Source organism: Vicia villosa, linkage group LG2, assembly GCF_029867415.1.
Source record: "Vicia villosa cultivar HV-30 ecotype Madison, WI linkage group LG2, Vvil1.0, whole genome shotgun sequence".
Taxonomy (NCBI): domain Eukaryota; kingdom Viridiplantae; phylum Streptophyta; class Magnoliopsida; order Fabales; family Fabaceae; genus Vicia; species Vicia villosa.
The window spans coordinates 155,281,568-155,290,155 of record NC_081181.1 but is presented as its reverse complement, the minus strand read 5'-3'; the positions used below and the strand labels follow the sequence as shown (position 1 = coordinate 155,290,155).

The following is an 8,588-nucleotide window of genomic DNA, read 5'->3' as shown; positions in this document are numbered from 1 at the left end:
AAATTTTTAAAATTATTTTAACTCTCAACAAATTTAATATTATAACTAATATTTAAAAAATTTATAATATATTCAAATAATATTATGTTTAGTGAAGAATTTATAATATATAGAAAAATTGATAAAAGTACAAAATTAATAAAACCTATTTTAATAAGTGTATTTCATTAGTAGATTTTACAAATTTATTAATTGTATCAATCTTTCTTATAAAAGATATATTTGAGAATTTCAAAATAATAATAATAATTACAAGTAGTTAATTTGATTCATACCTTTTTTTTGTTTACAATTTGATTCATAATTTTAGAGAGGTAAATCGGCTTAGCCAAATTTGGTTCCAATTTTTTAATGAATTTGATTTATACTTTTTAATGACTTTTATTTTGGTGGAAGTGTAATTTTAAGATTGAAATTGTACATCTTCTATTTAAAAAAAAAAAAACTATTTTGATCAATTTTATTATAATAGACAATATATATATATATATATATAAAAACTATTTTGATCAATTTTATATATATATATATATATATATATATATATATATATATATATATATATATATATATATATATATATATATATATATATATATATATATATATATATATATATATATATATATATATATGGGGACGACTCAAGTGAGAACACTTGGTTATTATGAGAAATGAGAACAATGAATCACGACCATTAAATTTTGATTTTGTTGATTTTAATGGACTAGATTGGTTTCTCTTTCTATGTTGATTTAAAATAAATATTAAGGATCATAAAAAGAGAAACCAATCTAGTCCATTAAAATCAACAAAATCAAAATTTAATGGTCGTGATTCATTGTTCTCATTTCTCATAATAACCAAGTGTTCTCACCTGAGTCGTCCCCTATATGTATATATATATATATATATATATATATATATATATATATATATATATATATATATATATATATATATATATATATATATATATATATATATATATATATATATATATATATATATATATATATATATATATATATATATATATATATATATATATATAAGAGACGACTCAGGTGAGAACACTTGGTTATTATGAGAAATGAGAACAATGAATCACAACCATTAAATTTTGATTTGTTGATTTTAATGAACTGGATATGTTTCTCTTTCAAAGATCCTTAATATTTATTTTAAATCAACATATAAAGAGAAACCAATTCAGTTCATTAAAATCAACAAATCAAAATTTAATGGTCGTGATTCATTGTTCTCATTTCTCATAATAACCAAATGTTCTCACTTGAGTCGTCCCCATATATATATATATATATATATATATATATATATATATATATATATATATATATATATATATATATATGTGTGTGTGTGTGTGTTTTATTAATATTTTATTATAATTTAAATATTGTATCGGTCACACTAACTTTTTTATCCTGACTCCGCCACTGTTTCCTACTATAGCCAAAACACCATAACATCACAACACCAAAACATTCAACAAACATATGATTAGCCAACACCACAACAATCATTTCTTTCCTTCTCCAATGAAGCATTCACATCAATATTGTGATTCAATTGACCAATCCATTCATTAATAACCCCCATCAACCCAAATAACACAACGGAACTACAACGACATGGATAACAAATTCAGTTACAGAAGTTCGTCAATACATACACAAGATTACATAAAATTGTAATAACTTATTTAGGAATATATATGTTTGTGGTGATGTTCCAGGGAACTTGTATCAAACCCCTGTTATGAATCAACAGAGACCAATACGAGCAAGGGTACCTAAAGAGTGTGGAACTGGTGGCATATATGATCAAACGGGTCATCGTTAGTGTAAAAAATATTCTCGTATGCAATCCTTTTTTAATTAAATATTAATAGTTTTATTCAAAAATTTTATTAATTAAATATATTAAAATAAAATATAAAAATCCAGCACATAGAAAATGAATTGTCGACTGCTCTTATGGCTTGATACAGTCACCAATTCAATTGGTTAGGCCTCTTATTTGTTCAATAGAATCGTCAATTGGATTGACATGTGCTATGCGTTGCAAAAAAAAATGTTTGAAACATGGGTACTCTAGAAGTTAATGAAAAATATGATTATTTGAACAATTTTGTTGAAAAAGTGAGGGTAATATATTTCTCTTCAATGGTTGATAAGAGAACAACCTTCTTAAATGCTGATATTCTGGTATGACAGACTCTGGATGTCAATCACGATGTCAAGACATATGATCTGTTATCAACTTGGTCAAAGCATCCCATGGACCAAGTAACAGACCTCCTACTTACTCTACTGACTCACTAGTCATAGACATAGACCTCTGTTGTTCTGAGCATCTTGAGAATGTTTAACGCAACTGTGAAGAACCTTCCAACACTTGTTGACTCACAGCCACCTCATCGGTCCAGAGAAAGAATTGTGGATTCCAGTTGGACATGGTTAGATTCCACCATTCACAAATAACTGACAATAATGTTACAGAATGTTATATCAAAATTTTTCCACAAGCACAAGCATGTGCTTCTTCTGAATTAGTGCACCTTCTCTATGATGTTAGAGCATTTTTTACCAAGACAACTTTCTTGAAAAGATCTTGACCTAGGAAAAACTTGTAGATGATTATGAATATCATTGATCAGTTGACATTCATCAGCTTTAATAAATCATGCCGTTATGAGTGGACTTGAGAGATTACTCAAGTATCTTTGACACTTTAATTATAGCTGTAAGGTTCTGCCATACATTCTGTTGAATATAAATAACCCTAGAATCTTTCTTTTTTGCAATAGGGGTTGCACCAGAGGCTATGCAGCGGAAAATAGCCATATATCAACAGAACTTATACAATGCTTACTCCATGAACCAATTGTAAGCATGACATCCAAGGATTGAATGCAACTCAACCCTGCAAAATGCTTGCTTCTGCACCAAGCAACAGACTAGACCTAACCCAATTCCTGACCTGATAAAATCACATAGACACAGAGGTTACCTTATCAACATCTTCACTCCCGCGTGAAGTTTTTAATACATTTCTTCTCTGTTCATAGATGCAGTCTAATTAGTTCAATTCAAATTCTTCACTCCCGCATGAAGCCTTTGGATTTAGCTTTCTTTGTTCCAGCATCAATAGCTCTGGTCAGGTTGGTCCAATCCTCCACATATAGGTCCATCCTCCACTTCAAGGGATCATACAATATGACCACTTCTTGTTCAAACAATCTTCTACCTTCAGCACAGCCAGAAAGTATCCCTCATGGATCTCATCCAGAAACAGACAGGATGTCTGCTCTGATACCAATTGAAATTCTGGTATGACAGACTCAGGATGTCAATCACAATGTCAAGACATCTGATCTATTATCAACTTAGCAAAGGCAGAACAGAAAGATCCCCAATTTTTATCACCCCTAAGAAGAAGGAGTCTATTGAGTATTGGGATCATGTTAGTTCAGTCAACATAACCAGATTGTCAATTTTATTGGTTGTGTAATTGGACAAGCTATCAAACTTGAACTTGATGTTATATACGATGTTACAACATCCAAGACTGAACAAATAATACAATGCAGAAGATAAATAACACAGTGAATCGTTAACCCAGTTCGGTTTAACTACCTACTCTGGGGGCTACCAAGTCAGGAAGAAGATTTCACTATTAGTTGTACTATTTTATGTAAACAACCTCTGGTTTACAGATAAACAACCTCTGGTTTACCTAGTCACTACCCAATGCAATCTTTATCTTAGAACTCCATCTAAGACAAGAGAACCTCTGCTCACTCCCTAGTGATACCTAACTGTTACAACCCTGCAACAACTATTTAAACAATTAACAATAAACACTAACTTGATCTTGCTTCACAGCTTCAATCAAGAACATAATACTCAACTCTTACCTACAGTTTTTGAGTGAGAACAATAACTTCTCTTACCTACAGGTTTCGAGAAGGACATAACAGCCATCCCACAGCCTGGGTGGTCTACCTATACAAACCCTAATGACTACATCTTTTCAATACACGGTTTTTTCTCTTAAACTAGGTTACAAAGGTTTCTATTTATAACCTAATCCCAATTGGACTTGGGCTTACAAATCGTAGCACTACTGGCTGTTACAAATCTGCAGATATCTTCTGCTAAAAGAAAGGTCTTCAATCACAAGTTTCCTAATTTATCTCCTAAATTAGAAACTGTTGAATCTTCAATATTCTGACTTGATTCTATTGACCTTTAAATCTGCGCTACATAGGATTAGATAATATTCCATTGAATATTCTGTATCTGTTGAATATTAGACTGAGTCTTCATTCCAGTTCTGCAGGCGCGATGTCATGAGTTGATGTCATGACATTCCATATAACATCTTGCTTGTACCTTTTTTGTTCTTTTATACTTTCAAGACTTATACATTCTATTACATTTTGCTGGTATTATATTTTAGCCAAACATATATGCAAATCAGCCAATAAAAACATCAACAAATGTCGCTTTCCAACTGATTGTTATGCCAAACATAACGAAAACATTCAAAAAATGATTTTTCTGAAATCCATACAACCTGAATAGTTAGAGTCGACAAATCCTTCAATATCTACTTTGCTGTCATCACCGCCGGACCCACCATAAATTAGGACTCTGCTCAGAGACTCATTAATGTACCTTAGAATCCATTTTAATGTTTGCTAGTGTGTCTTCCCAAGATTGATCATATACCTGCTTACAAGACTCACTGCATATGTTATGTTTGGCCTAGTAGAGATCATATCATACATCAAAGAACCTACTATGTTAGCATATGGTATGCTATTCATATATGTTCTTTTGACCTCATTACTTGGACACTCAGTTATATTGAGCTTGAATTAAGGATTTATCGGAGCCACAATTAGCTGTGAGTTCGAAATACCAAACTTGTCGAGAATATTCGGCAAGTATGCCTCTTGAGATAAGCATAATGTCGACTATTTTCTATTTCTCTGGATGTCAATCCCAAGGATTATGCTGGTAGTACCAATATCCTTCATCTCGAACTTTAGTCTGAGTTCAGCCTTTATCCTCAATAATTCTTCGACATTGTCGCTGGCTATGAGGATATCATCCACATAAAGCAACAAAATCACAAGTGAACTTCCCGGTCGATATCTAAAGATAACACAATAGTCGAAATGACTTCTAGTGAAACTTATGTGTGCCATGAACTTGTCGAATCTCCTATTTCATTGTCGGGAATATTTTTTCAACCATACAAAGACCTATTCAATTTGCACACATAACCCTCCTTGCCTTTTTCTTCATACCATTCATATTGCTTCATGATAATTGTTTCATCTAGATCACCATATAAAAAAGAATTCTTCACATCCAGCTGTTTCAGTTCTAGGTCAAACTTCGCCACCATAACAACCAACATTCAAATGGACTTGTGCTTCATAACAGGAGAAAACACATTATTGAAGTCGACTCTTTCTTTTTGAGATCTATGCATTTCAACCGACGGGAATCTCTTCATGTTCTAGCTCTTCTTTTTTAGATTTCTACATTTTAACCAACGTCATCAGTTTTCTTGAACGTCATTTCAGCTTCATTGAAAACTACATCTTAACTTGTGATACACCTCATGTGACTTAGCTCTAGGAACCAAGAACAACTCAAATAATAATTAATAAGCAGAAAATATAACAGAATAAGACGAGAAAATGTGGAATGTTTGTTTAAACAGTTCGATCAAAAAGATCTACATCTGGGGGAGAGACAACTCATCAATTCATTAGACTCAAAAAATTGTTACAAGAAATTACAAATGAGTTAAAAGAAAATAGTCTTCGCCTTCAGAGTTCCCAAGAACTAACTCTGAAGGCTCCCAAGAACAAATTTCTATTTTCTGCCCAAATTTCTCAATCTCTCCAACTCTCAATGTGTGAATCACTCAAACCCAAGATTTTAGAAGTATTTCTCAACCCCCTTAAATAAGTCTAAAAGTTTCAAAAAAAAACACTTGTTTTTCTAAGATTTCCCTTATAATTTCCTAAATCCTTATTTCTCTCTTTTTCTCTAAAGTTCTAATATTGTCACACTGTAACCATATAAGAGATATATATTTATATATTTTTAATTGCTAAAATTCAACAAAGCCCAAAATAAAATCCTTTACTTGTTAAAATAAGATATTATAAATATTTTCTAATATTTTTATATTAATTTAGATTATTTTTAAATTAATATAAAATAAAATATTCAATATTCTAACATTAATGAACATATCTGCAAATTGAACCAAGACAAACCTGATATTCGCAAACCACCCAAACCGAATATTTTTGATGCTCTTTGCTTTCTAATTTTAGACAATCTCAAAATATATTTTCTTTCTCTTCAACCATAAAAATTTTATGATATAGTTCAACAAATTCTTGTATGAAAGATATTTATTATTTTCTTCATTACTATGCTTGTTTCTTGTTTAACAACCTAACAACTGTACTATTTTTATAATTTTGTTTTGATGTGGTAATGTTATCTTGTTAACAATTGTAATATGCATCATAATCAATTTTGCATCATATTGTTCAGCAAATTGCTACAATTTTTTCTACTTTCTCGTGTGTTTTATGCAGGATGGCAGAACCTGGATTGGCATCTCAGGAAAAATCGTTACTTTTTTCTGGTATAGCAGTTGGATTAGATATTGGCACCTCACAATTTTCAACATCAAACGCCTCATTGGTAGAGTTGTAACTGACCCAGTAATCCATGCTATATCTCCCTTTTCTCGTGCAGACCTTGGATATTGGCATTCAACCCTATATTGCTGCATTGGTGAATAATGTCTGGAGAGCCACCACTCCATAAGAAGCCCTTGCAATTCTTCTGGTGGATTTAAGAGTGGACGCGGAAACTCATCTGAAAGGACCGATAAAAGGTGTAGTGCTTACACTTCCAGTTTCCTTCGGTCGTTTCCAACGGTCCCGCCTAGAACTCGCTTGTGAGATGACTGGGTTTCACATTCTCAGGATGATACTTAAACCAACAGCAGTGGCATTGTTATATGGACATCGGCAACAGAAAGCTTCTCAGGAATCTATGGCCAGTGGAAGTGAGAAATTTGCTCTCATTTTCAATATACATCCTGGTTTTTGTGACGTTGTTGTGACTGCTAATAAAACATTGGCAGGAAGTACTTTTGGTGGAGAAGACTTGCTTCACGAGCCGTGGGATAAAAAATCAAATCAATGGCTTTGCTTTGAGAAACCCGTGCTGAGGTTGATGTAGACTTGAGAGATGGTTTGAAGGTATACAAGTTGTTGGCAGGGCTGAGTTTGAGGAGGAAAACAAATATGTGCTTGAAAAGTGAGAAAGCCTTGTCTTCCAGTGTTTACAGCAAAGGTAGAAGCTGAAAATGTAAATGATGCGATAATTGTTGTTGGATGTTCTTATATACAAAGGTGAAGAATCTTGTTACTGATATATGCAAAGTAACCGAATTTTATCAAGGTATAAATCCTTCGGAAGGCGCTGTTTATGGTGCAGCAACCAAAGGAGCGATTGCTTCAGCTATTATTGATCCCTTGAGAAACTTGGACTTGTCAAAGTTTCAAGCCACGCCTCTTGACATTGGAATTTGAGCGGATGGGAACAAGTTTGTCACTATAATTCCGAGGAGCACCACATTGCCAGCGCATAAGGGTCTTCTTTTTACCACTATTCATAACGACCAAACCGAGGTATGCATTGATACTTGTCTACGAAGGTGAGGAGGGAAAGCAGCCAGAAGAAAATCACTTGTCGGGATATTTTAAGATAATGGGAATACCTGCCGCACTAATCAGTGTAGCTACTGTTGTGATGCCTGGAACCCGTGCACCTGCAGCAGTTCCTGTTATGCAAGTGAGGATGCCAATGGTTGATAATGCGCATGGTTGGTGTGCTGAGGCCCTAAATAGAACCTTTGGTGACACAATGGATTTGGTCACTCTCAACAAAGGCATAAATTGATATTTCAGGCATCATTGTACCTTTTTAGTGTTTTCATGTATAATGGAAATAATATGTACGACTTTTTTTTTCTAAACCTTCCACTTCGGTTGATTCTCTGAAGTTTGCAATGTAATGTCTGACTCTCACTTGATTTCTATTACATGTATAAAAAAAGAAAATATTTTATAGAAAATTTAATATTTCAATTTTCAAGACATTAAATACGCAGATTACTGAGATAAACTTACTATTTTAAAGTCTTAACCATTGCCCTGAGGGCACTGGTTAGCATTTCCCTTTTCTTAATGTTGTTAGTTAAATCATTTTATAGCCTGTTTGGTTTGGCTTTTCAGCCACCAAACGTACGTCCATGAGCCTTTCCAACCTGAATTTTAAAAGCTACAAAAGGTAGCTTCATGGCAAACGTGAAAATGTACCGTGATTTGGGAAGAAGCCACCGCTAAACCAAACACACTATTAATAAGTGGTATTTACCAACCATGTCTGATCCTTACCACTCTCCTTCATTATTCAATGCATAAAACAAAGAAAAAAAATTAAAAAGTA

At 32.7% G+C, this 8,588-nt stretch overlaps 1 pseudogene; it reads left to right on the top strand.

The window, feature by feature from the left end:
• Positions 1–3,134: 3,134 nt before the first annotated feature.
• LOC131650401 (heat shock 70 kDa protein 8-like) lies at positions 3,135–8,041 on the top strand (annotated as a pseudogene).
• The last annotated feature ends 547 nt before the right edge of the window (positions 8,042–8,588 follow it).